This window comes from Tachypleus tridentatus, unplaced genomic scaffold (assembly GCF_004210375.1).
Source record: "Tachypleus tridentatus isolate NWPU-2018 unplaced genomic scaffold, ASM421037v1 Hic_cluster_2, whole genome shotgun sequence".
Classification (NCBI taxonomy): domain Eukaryota; kingdom Metazoa; phylum Arthropoda; class Merostomata; order Xiphosura; family Limulidae; genus Tachypleus; species Tachypleus tridentatus.
The window spans coordinates 16,048,325-16,065,876 of record NW_027467782.1 but is presented as its reverse complement, the minus strand read 5'-3'; the positions used below and the strand labels follow the sequence as shown (position 1 = coordinate 16,065,876).

The 17,552-nt window shown below is 35.4% G+C and overlaps 1 long non-coding RNA gene across 1 annotated transcript; it reads left to right on the top strand.

Moving 5' to 3' along the window:
• Nucleotides 1-5,305: 5,305 nt before the first annotated feature.
• On the top strand, nucleotides 5,306-16,759 carry LOC143243078 (uncharacterized). The gene is made up of 3 exons (XR_013023858.1): nucleotides 5,306-5,442; nucleotides 10,673-10,744; nucleotides 16,298-16,759. It is a non-coding gene; the product is annotated as an uncharacterized LOC143243078 (long non-coding RNA).
• The last annotated feature ends 793 nt before the right edge of the window (nucleotides 16,760-17,552 follow it).

The window sequence follows — 17,552 nt, the reverse complement described above, 5'->3', positions numbered from 1 at the left end:
ATGCGTGGTTCACTACTTTACTGGTACATCTATACAACACACATGCGTGGTTCACTACTTTACTGGTACATCTATACAACACACATGCGTGGTTCACTACTTTACTGGTACATCTATACAACACACATGCTTGAGTAACTACTTGACTGGTACATCTATACAACACACATGCGTGGTTCACTACTTGACTGGTACATCTATACAACACACATACGTGGTTCACTACTTTACTGGTACATCTATACAATACACATGCGTGGTTCACTACTTTACTGGTACATCTATACAACACACATGCTTGAGTAACTATTTTACTGACATCTCTGAACAAGATACTTTCTTAGTTGGTTACTGTACTCAACATATGAACAAGATACTTTCCTAGTTGGTTACTGTACTCAACATATGAACAAGATACTTTCCTAGTTGGTTACTGTACTCAACATATGAACAAGATACTTTCCTAGTTGGTTACTGTACTCAACATATGAAAAAGATACTTTCCTAGTTGGTTACTGTACTCAACATATGAACAAGATAAATGCCTAGTTAACCCATTTATTAATACATCTGAAGGAAATACATGCCTGATTGATTACTTTACTGATTCATCTGTGCAACCTACATGCCTAGTTGTCAACTTCACTTATACCTTTGAACAATATACATGCTTTGTTGAGTACTTTTATTATACCTCTGAAAAACTTACATGCCTTGCTCACTACTTTATTTATACATGTGAACAACATACGTGCCTAATTGACTACTTTACTGATACATCTCAACAACACACATGCCTGGTTGATTACTTAAATGTACATCTGAACAACATTACTTGCCTGGTTGACTGTAATCTGAATAACATATATACCTAGTTGACTACTTTACTGAAACAAACATACATGTCTGGTGCACCTTATTACTTATGAATCTTAACAACATACATACTTTACTGATACATCTGTATAACATAAATACGTTGTTTACTGCTTTACCGATACCTTTGAACAACATACATGCCTTGTTGGCTACTTTAGTGATATTTCTGCACAACATACATTCCTAGTTGACAACTTTACTGATATTTCTGAACATTTGTTACTAAGTTTTCTCAAGCATCTTTAATGGTTTTGAAATTTCACACAAAGATACACGAAGGTTATCTGCGATAGCCATCCTCAATTTGGCAGTGTAAGACTAGAGAGAAAGCAGCTAGTCATCACCACCCACTGTCATCTCTTCGGCTTCTCTTTTACCAACAAATAATAGGATTGACCGTAACATTATCACAAGTCCACGGGAGAAAGGACAAGCATGGTTGGTGTGATGGGATTCGTACCTGTGGCCCTCATATTACTAATCAAGCGCCTTAACCATCTGGTCATCTTTGGAATGTTTCCTTAAGTAATGATGGTAATCATTTAAGAAGCATTGACAAGGATTTTAAATTTGGTAAAGTGGTCAAGAATAATCACTTTTTGGTTAAGCCATTTCAGGTAAGAATAACAATGGTACTATCGGACAATATAACCTGAATATTTTTATTCAGTGATAGTTCTTTCAAAAGATTTCTTTAGGGCTTGGAAGTTTAGGATGAATCTAAACATAAATTTATAGAAAGTAGAAAAGACAGAATTTTCTGTAAAGGAAGAATAGACAACTTTTTAATTGTTTTCTTGGAAAGTTCCAAATGTTTAATAGCTCTTACTAGTAGAACCCGTTTGGTTTCGTCAGTATAACAGACCATACGGTCTTCATACGTATAAAAATATATACAAGCTTCGAGCTAAGAGAAATTCGGATGACTTTAGTCAGAAGAAATCTTGTGTGAATGATATGGGGTTAAAACTAATCTGGAACTAAAACGTAATTTGTGAGTTATAAAATAACTATTACTAATCATCTACTGCAATGTATCTTTTTTAACCTTTTGATCTTTTACTACACCTGTTTTTTATCCTTCCACAACATCTTCCAGGTTTTGAGTGCACACCAACATATCATATTTTATTATTTAAGTAAAAAATAATTATAAATCTGTATGAACAGTTTTACTCAGACATACTTTATAATTTTGTAACATTTAGTGAGTGTAAGTCACAAAGAAGTAAGAAACCAATCCAGACTTTCATGTTTGTTAACATGTACGTATGTGTATTTTCTTAGAACAAAGCTACATTGGGCTATCTGCTGTGTCCACCGAGAGGAATCGAACGCCTGATTTTAGCGTTGTAAGTCCGTAGACTTGCTGCTGTACTTGCGGGGGACTGTTTAATATCTAAACTCTAACGTGTTTCTCCAGTAGACAATTTACCTATTAATTTTAAAACATAATCCCAAATCCTATGATTGTATTTGTTAATAAATGTTTATTACTTAACATACTAATTACTCATGTCTTGTTTTTCGTACAGTTTTCTTTGTGGTTTATTTGCTATAAACTTTGTATTTGCCATTTTATGTTATTACAGACTTCGATCTGAACAACAACCAATGAAGATCGACTTTGAAAGTAGCTGTAGACAACATCTGAATGCGATTGGACATTATGTACTACCTGTTTTATATATATCGTGAACCGTAGTGGCTTTCCATCAGTGTACCTCTGTCTCCTGTTTATGGTATCCTTTTCTCGCGCTGAGCTTGAAAAGCTACGGATGAGTTCAAAGTTCAACATTAACTTTTTAAATAACGGAAGAACAGGTATGAATAATGTTGACAACAAACAGGATATTCTACACTAATTTGTTATAAATTAATTACATTATCATTCACATATCAACATGTGACGTAACGGTATGTTATTGTTGAGTGGTTCTTAGCAACACACTTCCTATACAAACATAGTAAACTAAAACCCTTTTGACACACTTATTCTAGAGTGTCAAAAATCTCACAATTTGTTTTTATCACTGGTAGTAAGTTGTGTATCCTTTAAACTTTATATATTTGTTTCTTAGTAGTACCTATTTGTGTATTTTAATCTAATCATAAGACATTTGGGGTTCTTTCTATTTTTATATGTGTATAAAAGGTTAAAATCATATGTACCTAAAAGATCTACAGACGACAAACAAAACTTGCTCTGAAATCTACACCAGCAAAACGTTATAAACGTGATCGCGAGGAACAATCTTTTATTTATAATCTAAGTACAATTTGTTTACTAGCGTTAAAGGAGAAGTTGTTTTTTTTATAACCCAACTTTGAACACTTCTGTCTTTTCCCACTGCTATCCTTCACTTATCTGTTTTACATTTCTGTCTTCATTTTCCTTTTCTTTCGGTCCCCCGCTGGTACAGCGGTAAGTTTACGGATTTACAACGCTAAAATTAGTCGTTCGATTCTCCTCTGTGGACTCAGCAGACAGTTTGGTGCGGCTTTGCTATAAAAAAACACACACGTTCTCGTTCGGTTACGTCACATATTTACAACAATTGATTGACGACTATTGTTACGCTTTTTACCAATACAAAGTGTTAAGACAACAATAAAATGTAGGTATAATGTTATTGAATATTTGCATATAGTAACTAAGGAGACAAGATGTTAAAGTTGGAACCGAACTGTGCGAAGAAAAATCAAACTTTCGTTGTCAAAAGTTTTCATCTTACATATCATGTGTACTTCGCCCAAAACAATTTGCAGGTATAACGTTTTGTATAAATATTTTAATTGTATATTCACATAATGTCATTCTATAAATCTGAATTAAATTCTTGAAATAAGAAACACAAGTTAGACAACATGTAGGGAACATTCATGTTACTCTACAACCTGCGAGTGGCTTAGTAATTAGGGTTAGCAAACATGGGGCTGTTTTAGATAGCATGGTACTGAAAAATTTAAAAAAAAGGGAACATTTTCTGAGAAAAAGATTCTTTTACGACAGCTACTGCAGTGGAAAAGTGTTCGGATTGTGCTAATACAAACAATCATTTTTTTATATTAAATGTGCTACATTTTATTGAATAAACAACAGATTTGTTTGATAATACTACTACACTTACCCTTATTCTTTTGCGGTGATAAGCGAACGCGGGCTAAGTAGAACCAGTAGGTGGTTTTTGTACTGCATTACATGTGCACAAGAGTGTGTTATTTCAAGTAATTATGACACCTAAGGTAACATTTAAGAGTTACTTAATGGTTATGTTGGCTATATAAATTCAAATATTACGTAACTGTAATTCTGGTAATATACATTCAATTATTACGTAACGGTATTTCTGGTCATATAAATTATGTACTGTATTTGAAGTTTTTATGAACTGCACCTTCGTGGAGTTTAGGGTTATATGAGGTTTCATTAATGTATTTTAAACGTGTCGTAAAAGTTTGGTGAAACGGAGAGCGCCTAGGCCCTAGAGACAACAACTAGTACGTTTCGGGTTCCATAGATAACGTGTCTATTTTTATCTCTGTACTGGTAGTATCGTTAATAATATTAGCTAATATATCTAATTATAGATTTTGTTTTGCATAATCAACTTAATATATCTATTTAAAACTAACCTAAATCTCCTAAGCTGAAGATGAGTGTTATTGAGATTAAGGCCGAAAATGATAATTTTTATAAAAAAGAACGTTAGAAAAAGACATTTCATTATCTATACCTATTAAAAGGTTTATTTGTTTTTTAGATTCATTCTAAGTTGGTAACTTACTTTGATCTTAAGTTAGTATTAATGTAATTTGTACAACAAAACTATTGTATGTATCATTGATAACTGTTAGCTTGTGTGTACCCCTTGATGTACTTTTTAAAGTTAAATTTCACATTATGTACAAGTTATTGTGTAGTTTAATTAATCCATTACGTCTAGCCTATTTAAGTGGTTTAACTGCTTGTGTGTAAATTATATACAATGACTTTGTGTAATTTATAATAATTTAATCATTTACGCGTACCTTCCAAGTTAAAGATGTTTACCACTTATCAAATTTGTGTGATTGGTTTAAGTAGTAATCTAAGAATATTTTGAATTTCTGTAGAATTTAAAAGAAAAGTGTTATAACTCACTGGTATTTAATATAAGGAATGAAAATACAGTAATTAATTCGGCTGTTATAATCTCAATAATTAATATTTTCACTTTTTGGGCGATATTATCTGGAAGAACAGATTCATCTAAGCCTTAAAAGTGTTATTTTAAAATACGTTAAGATACACAAAGAACAACACAGTTCTGAAGGATGCGTTTTGATTTCCAGTGTCTTACTAAAATGTTTTCATCGTTATTCAAAGTATGTCTAATTCGTAAGCATTTTGAGTTTCGATTTATTTTATTTACAGGACTGGTAATATAAAATTATATTATTCCTCAAAATGTACGAATATAAACTGGATATTCATAGAATGTCTCCTGCTACATTCCAGGATCACAGTCTCTGTTTTCAGTAAGGATGCCCCACTCAAACTTTACTACTTCATAGGTTGAGGTAAGTATTTGAGAATAATACCAATTTTATTTTATTTATTTGTTGTGCCTTGCTACGATGGGTTTAGTTTTAAACCTTAGCTACGTGACGTCTTTAAATAAGTGGTACTATATTAATTACTCAATTTAGCTCTTGTTACATGGAGCTTAAACATCATACTGCTATTGTTTAAGTAGTTTCAACATCATTATTATTACCGAAACCAAAGGTAGACTGAGGTTATGTTTGCATCCATGTGTGTGCGTGTTTATCAGCAATATTTCTCGAAAACAGTTGGGTAGATTTGAACGAAAGTTAGTATACATCTGGACTATGACCCAACTTAGAAGTGATTAATATTTGGAGGGCCGATGTCAAAGGTAACAGCGAGTTCACGAAAAAAAATCATATTTGTTACCATGGAGACCGATTTTGTACACTACTTTTGTTTTATATCTTATTCAAAAACGAACGGATTTGTTGAAACTTTGTAATCATGTAGAATATCATTACTTTTTGGTGTTCAAAACGACAAACATTCAGACACATTTTCAAATGTTTCAGGGACCAAATATGGTCAACGCCATTCAGGTACTGGTATTATTATTAAAAAAATCAATATTATTGTTTTATTATTGACTGAGTTAAAGGTATTGCGTTGAGCAGGTTACAAAATCGTAGTTTAGAATGCACTTGATTACTGATAAATTTAACGCCATCCTTTTGTTTCACTTTAAAACATCCTGTACCGAGTTAGTAACATTGTTAGCACTTGGTTGAATGAGGCCTTACAACAATAACGTTATTTAAACAAACCTGTTTCTAAACGATACAAAACATGGAAACTTACCAACTTGTCGGGATCAATATAAAACAGTGAACTAAATATTCAGTTTGTGAGTTATTTTTTATACAAGCATGATAATGTTTTGTTTATAACAAGAAACCTTGACTATACCATTTCTTTCATGATAATGTTTTGTTTATAACAAGAAACCTTGACTATACCATTTCTTTCATGATAATGTTTTGTTTATAACAAGAAACCTTGACTATACCATTTCTTTCCAACCTGAGAATAAAAGATTTAGTCTCAATTGTTAAGTTGGTTAAGAATAACGATATGGATGTCAGATATATAAAAATTATAAAGAATGGATATATGAGGTTCAAATAGCCAGACGATGAAGAATATAGATCTTGGTGAGAAGTGGTCGGTAATACAATGAATAATAGTGATTTGGGTGTCAAATAGTTAGCAAGACGATTAAAAATAGAGACGTGGATATCAAGCAGTCGGTAAGATAATGCAAAATGGAGATCTGATAGTTAGAAAAGAGGTGAACAATAAATATTTGGTTGCCAGATAGTTAGTGAGACGATGAAGAATAAAGATGTGGATGTCAAACAGTTAGAATAATGATGTGAAAATCAGATAGTTATAACAATATGAAGAATAGACATATGAAGTTCAAATAGCAAGACGATGAAAAATACAGTACTGTGGTCTTTAATACAATGAATAATAGGGATTTGGGTGTTGTATAGAAAGAAGGACAAAAATAGAGATTTGTGTGTCAAATAGTTAACAAGACGATAAATAATAGAAATATGGATGTCAAACAGTTAAAACAGAGTTGAAGAATAAAAATATAGAATTCAGATAGTTATAAAGATATGAATAATAGATATATTGATTTGATATAGCAAAACGAAGAACAATAGAGATGTGAATGGGAAGTTGTGAGTAACATAACAAAGAATAGAGATCTGGGTATTAAACACATAAAAGGACAAGAATAAACATTTCAGTGTCAAATAGTTAGGAAGACGAGGAAGAATAGAGATCTGCATATCAAATAATTAAAAAGTTGTATGTCAGATAGTTATAAAATTATGAAGCATAGATTTGTGACGTTCAAATAGCAAGACGATGTCAAACAGTCGTTAAGATAATGCAAAATGGAGATCTAAAGAATTAATAGTTAGAAAAGAGGTGAAGAATAAAGATATTGAAGCCAGATAGTTATAAAGATATGAATAATAGACATATGAATATCAAATTGCAAGGATAAAAATAGTTTGTTTTTTTGGAATTTCGCACAAAGCTACTCGAGGGCTATCTGTGCTAGCCGTCCCTAATTTAACAGATAAAAAAAAACTATAAAAACTATCGTGGCAGGGGTTTAGTTTAGAGAGAGAGAAATCAGAAGAGTTCTCTCTCCAACTGGGGTGTTCAGGAACTTTGTAGTTCCTCTTCGTCCCCTTACATGAGAAATGTTTTAAAATATCCGTGGGGTTTTTACTTTATTTTTAACATTTCAAAAAATGGAGTGGTGTATTTGTGAGTGAGAGGAAGGACGGGAGAACTGGACGAAAGCAGCGAAAGTGAAGTGAGCCAGACCTTGGCTCGAGGACGGAGTACACTGACGGCTGGCGAATTGATTTTGAAATGTACTGTGATTAATTAGATACCCTGTGACTGGGTAAACGGCCCTTTACAGAATGAGGCTGGGATCTACAGGTCCGATGCCAGAGATTTTGCTGTGGGGGGAAACGGGAGTACCCCAAGAAAACCCACTTTCACAGCCTGGGCGCCGAATAATCTACCCAGACCGTGCCCGGAAGTAGCTGGGAAGAAAGAGAAACAGAACAAACAAAAAACAAAAAAAAAAAAAAAAAAAAAACTGATGAACTATGTTGGTGGTATACGTGGAAACTGTTAGCTGCAGTCTTGTAGATCGGGTGGTAACTTCATCATGAACTTGTTTCCACACTTGAAGCCCATTGGTGCAAGTGAGAAACGTGGTCTTGGTGGTGGAACTACTGGCTGTTCTTCGGTGAGTTGTTCTTCGCTGGTCTGTGATGCTTTGTTTCTTCTCGAGATTTTGGTTTGAGTTTTTTTGCGTGGAGGTAGATTGTTTTTCAGTTTGTGCTGTCGCGTCGATGGTTATCTTCGTAATGGTTTGAGTCTGGCTGGTAGTTGAATTCTGTGGAACTAGGATTGAAGTCTGGCATGAACTGTCCTTTTTTTTTTCTTGAACTACTGGAACTTGACGTGTTGATAACAATGGGTGTTGTCGTCTTCTGAGTCGGGTTGTCTGAATCCGTCTTCATGTTTCTTCTAATACGGTCTGGACTTGGCGGTATTTTGGTAGTTTCATGTTGGAAGATTTCCGTTGGTTGTTTTCGATATCTGGGTGCTTGGTTTGAACCATTATTGAGTGGTCGTCGATGTGGGCGTTCGGCTCTAAAATGAAATATATGATAATAACAGCCATCTCGTAAAATACAGTCGGCACTGTACTTCGACGTTGTCACTATCTTCATGAAGTGTGTGGGATGATTACTGTTCTTAGAATAAATTCGATGAACTGCGTATACCTTGACTTGTATTTGGGGTTCTATGGTTTGTCTAATTTCTTCTGGTTGAATTGATGGGTCGACGCCCCTGAGGAATACAGAATAAAGATTGACTGGACTTTTAGTAGGGGAACAACTTACTTTAAATTCAGTGTTCCATGGCTGGCACAGATAGGTTTGGTCTGCAGTAGTGGCTGGTTGGATGAGGATTCCTCCCCGGCGTAAAATACGGGTCCTGGACGGTTCGATGGTTGCCCCAGGCTTGGCTCGGGCGATCAACGTGGCGACTTGGTACGGCGTGAGGTTCGACGGTAAGCCGTCGACGATTACAGGCGGCACTAACGGCCTGACTGGCGAGGATGAACGTTTCGTTCTGAATAGCATATTGGCACGTCTGACTTGCTCGGTGACTAGCTCGAAACTCCTAACAAAAACAACAGCAGTGTAAGACTAGAGGGAAGGCAGCTAGTCATCACCACCCACCGCCAACTCTTGGGCTACTCTTTTACCAACGAATAGTGGGATTAACCGTCACATTATACACCCCCACGGCTGGGAGGGCGAGCATGTTTTAGCGCGACGCGGGCGCGAACCCGTGACCCTCCGATTACGAGTCGCACGCCTTACGCGCTTGGCCATGCCAGGCCTTTCCCATTGCTACCCCTCACTTATCAGTTTTATTTTTATATATCATTTCCTTCTTTTTGGCTTACGTCAATTTGTTACAACAACTGATTCAAGAGTATCGTTACACTTGAAACGAATACAAACTGTGAAGAAAGGCAACAATAAAGTGGAACCACAATATTACTGAATATTTGCATATAATAACTATGGAGACCAGACATTAAAATAAAAGCCGAACTTTGAGAAGAAAGAATTTCGACCAGTACAATTTGTAGGTATAAAGTTTTGTATGAATATTTTAATTGTATATTCACATAAGATGATTCTAAAAATCTCAATTAAATTCTTGAAATAAGAAACAAAAGTCAGACAATTAGTAACATTCATTTTACTCTGCAACCTGTGAGGCTCAGCAATTAGAGTTAGTATATACTGGGCTGTTTCAGATAGCGTCGTACTGAAAACTTTAGAAAAATGTGTAATTTTCTAAGACAAAAATATTATTTTATACAGTAATTAATGCAATGGAAAACTGTTCTCATTGTGTGAAGCAAACATTATTTTTGGTCTATTAAGTGTGTTATCGTTTATTTATAAATTAAGAGTTGTGTAACTTCTTTCCTTAAAATTATATTTACAAATTACATCAATAAATATATAAGCAGATTTAGTCCTAGTGAAAGTCTGGTTCTTGTTATGAGGTCAGAACTTTAAAACTCTGTTCTTTCATTAACAAAGCTTTGTCGTACGTATCGTAATTATCATCAGTCAAATGTCCACGATATTTTTCTTTCTAAGTTCCCTCAGGTATCTTTGGAATGTTTCCTCACGTTGGATGATAATGAATAGGCTTTGATAAGGAATTTAAAAGTGGTAGAGTTGTCAAGAATAACGACCATTTTGATCAAGTAATTATTTTAGTTGAGAATAACATTGTTATTGTCGGACGATGTAACATAAATATTTTTATTTAATGATAGTTCTTTTAAAAGATTTATTCAGGACTTAAATGGTAAGGACGAACATTAGAGCTAAAATCATAAGTAGTAGAAAAGGCAGATTTCATTATTTTCGTCATGAAAAAATTACTGATTCGACAAAGAGTTACTTTGTCTTTCACAAGAAGGTCCTTTAGGTGTCTGTATTGTGATTTAAAAGTGTAAACTATGTTAGGTACATAGAGTTTACGTGGTGGAAGAGAGAACTGAAGACCTTTAGCTACCACTGATTTACACTGATTATTTGTGTTATAATTACATAGGTTAACAATCTGGTCGCCAGGATGAAACTAGGAATGAATGCTGTAATCAACACTGGTATCAATGATTCTAAGGTTAGTGTGTGTTTTTGTGTTTTGGAATTTCGCACAAAGCTACTCGAGGGCTATCTGTGCTAGCCGTCCCTAATTTAGCAGTGTAAGACTAGAGGGAAGGCAGCTAGTCATCACCACCCACCGCCAATTCTTGGGCTACTCTTTTACCAACGAAAAGTGGGATTGACCGTCACATTATAACGCCCCCACAGCTGGGAGGGCGAGCATGTTTATGCGACTCGGGCGCGAACCCGCGACCCTCAGATTACGAAGCGCACGCCTTAACGCGCTAGGCCATGCCAGGCCCTTCTAAGGTTAGTACAGTAGACTTTAAACTTTTTCAGTAAATTTTATGTTCTGTTGACGTTTTGTTCGAAATTCTTGATCCAACTTTTACTCCACCAAACATGCTCACCCTTTATGATGTGTGTTAGGGGAGGGAGAATATTGTTAGGGTCAGTCTCACTATTCGTTTATGAAAGAGTGGTTAGTGGATGGTGATAACTAGGTACATCTATTCTTTGTTTTTTGTTTGTTTGTTTTGAATTTCGCACAAAGCTACTCGAGGGCTATCTGTGCTCGCCATCCCTAATTTAGTAGTGTAAGACTAGAGGGAAGGCAGCTAGTCATCACCACTCACCGCCAACTCTTGGGCTACTCTTTTACCAACAAATAGTATGATTGACCGTAACATTATAACGCACCCATGGATGAAAGGGCGAGCATGTTTGGTACGACGGGGATTCGAACCCGCAATCCTCAGATTACGAGACGCACGCTTTAACACGCTTGGCCATGCCAGGCCCTCTATTCTTTCACTGCTGAATTACGGACGGCTAGCATAGATAGCCCTTGTGTAACTTAAAGCCAAATTTAAAACAAACTCCACCAAAACATGCTCACCCTTTATGATGTGTGTGTGGGGGAGGGAGAACATTGTTAGGGTCAATCTCACTATTCGTTTGTGAAAGAGTGGTTAGTGGATGGTGATGACTAGGTACCTCTATTCTTTCACTGCTGAATTACATACGACTAGCGTTGATAGCCCTCGTGTAGCTTCAGCCCAATGTAAATCAAAGCAACAGTATCTTCAGACAAATCTGATAATCTAACGACTTTTGAACATTTCGGTTTGGTTCTTTTAAGTGTAGAAACTTTGGATTCACGTTTCGAAGAATGCATTCTGAAAAAAAGCAAATTTCAAGGTTGATGATTAATGGTATAACTATATTGAAGATGAAGAAATAGATTCATACAACAGAAGGGAACAGAGATAAAGTTTTCAATATTTTACAGATTCAGTATTTAAAGCAAAAAATAAAAAAATCTTGATGATGAGAAACCTACTTCCGATAAAAATATCAGAATGGCTGGTATGGGTACTAACACTTTTACTGAGAAGGAGAGAAAAACATTTCGACCTTGCAAGATCATCTTCAGGTGAAGAAAGAGAGAGTTCGCAAGTGGCCGTTGCTGGACATATGTCTCAGGGACGATGGTATAAACCAGTGGTGCACAAACGTTTAGAGTCAGGGGCCACAAAAAGACTTCTCGTAACCGTTGGGGGCCACAAAAAGTGAAGATTAAAATCGTCCCACAGTTGTTTCACACAAGATGGACATCACATTTAAGAACACACAAATGACGATTACATTAAAGTGTTTGCACATTATTCTGAGAAATGTTACAATACGTCAACTGTCACAAAGTCAATGCGATGGATGGTGCTGCATGTCATCTACGAACTTAGAAATGTCCAGCTTGATGCTTGACGTTGAAAGACGCAAGATTGCTTCCAGATGATTATCAGTCAGCTGATTGCGAGTGTTGTTTTATTCAGTTTCATATACGAGAAAGCCTGTTCACAGGTGGTGTGGACAAGTGCGTTCTCTTTTAGATTAGCAAATTATCAAGCAACGTTTTGTAGAAGTCAAGCAAACTGTTTTCTTGGTAAATAGCACGCAGTTCATCAGATGCTTCGAGATCAGTAAGTTCAAGCTGATATTCTGCTGAAAAGTCATCCACTGACACACTGAACGGATCAGCAAAAAGTTTCATCAACAATCTGCATTGGTCAAAGTCGTGAGTGAAACCGTGAGTTGAAGGATTGGATCAAAGTATCTAGCTTCCCAACATAAACTTGTGTGTCAATGTTCTGATTCTTCTGTAGTTTTGACTGAAAAGTGGGAAAGTGCACGAAGTTGCCTGATGTTGTTTGCTGCCAGAAAAACTGCAACTTTGTCCTGAAAGCTGAGGCGTAATTTGCAAGCTGACAGACAAGCTGATTTTGCCTTGCAACTTCAAATTCAGATCATTCAAGTGTTGTGTCATGTCGACCAGAAAGGTCAAATCAGCTTACCATGTTGGATTAATCAACTCCAATAATCTTCTGAGCATCTTCCCTCGACTCAGCCAGCGTACTTCACAGTGATACACAAGGTCACCATAGTCTTAATCAATTTTTTTCAAGAAGACTTTGAAACTGACTGTGATTGAGCCCTCGTGATTTGATGAATTTAATGGTTTTCGTCACAAACGCCATCAGTGCCTGAAAACGAAGTTCTTTAATGCACAGGTTCTGTTGGTGAATAATGCAGTGCAACTTCACCAACTATTTGTTCTGCTTTCCTCAATGCTTCATCAACAGTGCTACCAGCCCGCTACTTTCTCCGGTCATGGCTGGTGCTCCATCAGTTGTCACACTTACCAGTTTCGTGAAATCCAATGAAACACTACTATACTACTGTCTCCTCGAACAGAGCAGACCCAGTTGTCTGACCCTTCATGGAACCATGCTGATTTGTTCCTCTGTGATATCAAACGATGACGACACACCATGAAAAAAAACTAGTAGCTGTGCTGTTGAACTGATGTCAGTCGACTCGTCTGCTGCTAAAGAGAAGTAGACAAAGTTGGCTGCTTTATTTGAAAGCGGTCTTGTCACATCTGCTGAGAGGTGTGAAATTCTTCACTGAACTGTCGTACGATTCAAAGCCACCATCTGTAGCTTGCGGACTGCTTCCGGACACAACTTTTCCGATACAGTAATCATGCATTGCTTGACAAAATAACCATCAATGAACGGTTGGCCAGATTTTGCTATCATCAACGAAATATCGTAACTGACCTCACATGCTGCACCTAAATCTGCTGACTGCTTTGAGAAAACGTTCTGCGACTGCTGCAGAGATTCTATTCGAGCTGTTCGTTCATCAGTGACTACGTTGTGGAAATCTTTATGCTTCGACTCATAATGACACTTTATATTGAATACCTTCGCCACTGCTACTGTTGAATGACACAGCAGACAAATCACGTTCTTCTGTTCTTAAAGAAAACAGTACTGTGCAGTACAATCATTATGAAACTGCCGGTTTTCGTTATCAACTTTTCTTTTACGATTAGCTACCATTTTTGTGACGAAATAATATCAAAATAGGGCTCGTAAGTAAATCTCGAAGAACAATTGGAACGCGTGAGATTTTGTAATTAAGGAAATATTACGTCATTAAGCCAAAGATTAAATGCCTATGCATTACCGAGATTTTCTTATTAAATTTTCTTTATTGCTCGACAAAATATGGACCCATCAAGTGCCTAATCTAATGCATATTCTTCTATAGCGCTTAATCTTCGCGAACTCTAAGTGCGCGAACTCTCTATGTTTGAGTTTCCTGTTGGACATCGCGGGCCTGATTTTGTGCACCACTGACATAAACAGATACGGAAAGTTATTTACCCGTTGATAAAATAAAACGTGGTTCTTTTACTGTCGAAACAAGGGCAAACTGCTATCTGCAGTGTCGTGCACAGAAACAACAAAAACCACAAGAAGGTCTTTCCCCGAATTTTAGTTAAGCTATAGCTAGCAGAAAGGCCGAATTTACACCCTGAACTGGTCTCGCGGGCAGATTGAAATTTTTACTATGTGACTAAGTATCTGGAATGTATTGCTCGTGCTAACTAGACACTGCTAGACAGATCACAGCCAAAAGGAACTTGCTTGATCGATGTTCATAGGTGTCCGCGACACACGCTTCAAAACCCCAGTCGTAATATTTGTCTGTTCATTCTGTCATTGTTAATTTGTTATGTTACTTAATAGCATTACATACAAAGTAAGTTTTATATGTGTAAAAAACGGCTCGTTTGGGTTGAGAAAATATTTTACGTAGAGGAGCGAACAACGTGGTCAGCTTCCGGTCAGTTACCTCTTTCTTTCTTTGTGAACCTGACGATGACCGAAGAAGGTCGAAACGTTGTTCGCTCCTCGACGTAAAATATTTTCTCAACCCAAACAAGCCGTTTATACATATATATTTCTCTACAAGTGGGTTTTCTCGATATCATTAAAGTAAGTTTTACTTTGCAGGTAACATTGTTATCAAACAAATGAAGACAACATGTACTACCCAATGTTCCTCTTTATTGAATCACTAAATGTCAACACGAATATATATTATATACACTGAAAGTTTGTCACATTTCATACAGATACATAAGTCGTATCGATACACTCCTCTCGAGTTCTTCATGGTAAGTACTGGCATGTTACTCTGTTATCGACGCATTTGTAATATTTAGTGTTTGAATTAATTTAATACAGAAACAGACAAGGAAAGTTATTCAACCATTGATGAAATAAAACATGATTATTTTACTGTCAAAACAAGGGCAAACTGCTATCTGCAGTGCCGTATATGGAAGCGTCATAAACCACAAGAAGGTCTTCCCTCCAATTTTAGCTAACCTATAGCCAGGAGAAAAGCCGAATTTACACCCTGACAGGCAAACCGTAATTTTCACTTGGGGCACTCAACCGTGCGACCAAGCATTACTAGTACATCTGTACAACATACATGCCTGATTGACAACTTTACGTAAGCATGTGAAACATACATATCGTGTTAACTTCCATGATTCAACTTTATTGTCTCTTTCTCGACGCGAACAGAAGCGTCTAAGTCCGACTCACTTCTATAAAATTTCAGCTTTCTTAAAAGATGCGTTGTAAACACAAACCGAAAGTGACAAAAAAAATAAATTATTGTATTAATGAACAAAGTTAACTTATTTTTTAACAATGAATATAAACTTTGTAAATAAAAATTGTTTTAAGAAAAAAGGGTTAGTAAAAATGGACAATTTTAATAATGTACAGTTAACAAAAATTTGATTATGAAGTAGCAATATTATAACTTAATATATGTGTATATATATATATATATTATTTAAGTGCAAGTTAGTTTTCATACAAGTTGAAGAACATGTGATAAACCAAGCAGCCTGTTGATACTTAAAACTTTATTAAGTGTTTACTTTATCTTGTTTTAACTTACTGAGAACAAAACTCTTTACATTACCAATTACTATTATGTGAATTTCGTTTTCAAGCTGGCAAAGCACAATTATAATTAATTACACTTGTTATAAGACGTTAGTATTAGATCTATTGTATTTTGTAACACTACATTTTTATTCAGGCTCTGGGGGGTTTGAAAGAGAAAAATAGTGTATAACAGTATTTTAAGCTTATTAAATGTAAATAACATTTCTCTGTGTATGTTCTTATAGCAAAATCACCTCGGGATATCTGCTGTGTCCACCGAGGAGAACTGAAACCCTGATTTTAGTTTTCTAAATCCGAAAATTTACCGCTGTCCCAACGAGGGAAAGTGACATTTCTGATTGAAATGGATTGAAATACACAAACTATTGAACAACATTGGAGGTCATATTTCTGACAGAGATGATTATTACAAGTCTGTCAAACAGTAACTACCTTTCTAAATGTCTATCATTTAATATGGAAATGATAACTCGTATTCTCACCGAAATATCATGTCACTTTACATATAACGTATATAAAATTTAAAAAATATATATTTTTTCTCTATTCACTATTCCACCTTCTAAATTAATAAAAGTGTCATAGAACTACCCTGATTTATTTGTCAGAGTATCAGTGTCAAGTATTTATAATCGAACAGCTGCTTTGACCTCATTCCAGTTGACCAGAACAACAAACTTATAGTTCTAATTTTGAAGAATGCTTTAAAGTATAATATGTGAAAGAATGAAACAGTTTTTAACAGTAACATTCAACTAATTAATGTGATTAATTATTCTATTTTTGTAGCTTTTGTGTTAAGAATTTAAAAAATATATTTTTCTAGTTCTTGGTGTAATGATAAGTTAGTGGTAATAATTTTAAATCTTCTGAAGTGGACAGAGAGAGTGTTGATAATCTAGTTTTGTAGGTGTCTGCAACTTTCTAAAATACAATCTATTTGAATTTTATATTATGAATTATAAGTCGAATGGCGATGATTGACAATACGCCTAAGTCACTTTCATTGGTGTCTTCTGAAAACAACTTGTACGAGCATAACGAATAGAAATACACTAACAATAACAATATAAAAAATTAAATCAAGAAAAACTTTAAAGAAATTATCCACAGGTATAGCTTAACTGAATCTTTAAAATCATAAAGCAAACTAAAATTCATATTTTCCCTTAAAGTTTTCTTACAGAGACAACTATTACTAATTCACACCAATAGATGACATTAAAGCATGAATATGTTATATTGCGATCAGTCGGATAATCCAGTTTACAGGTGGAGCCTATGTACAGTACTATCTCTATTGCATTGATAAGATCCCACGTGGCATGCATGTAATTAACTCTTCCAACAATTGGTCAAGCTAATATTTAGGAATGCATACAAGCCAAATATAGTATCCTATAACAAGTGAACTAATATTTTGGAATGGGAACAAGCCTATCATAACACCCACGGAAATATCAAACTAGTAACAATAAA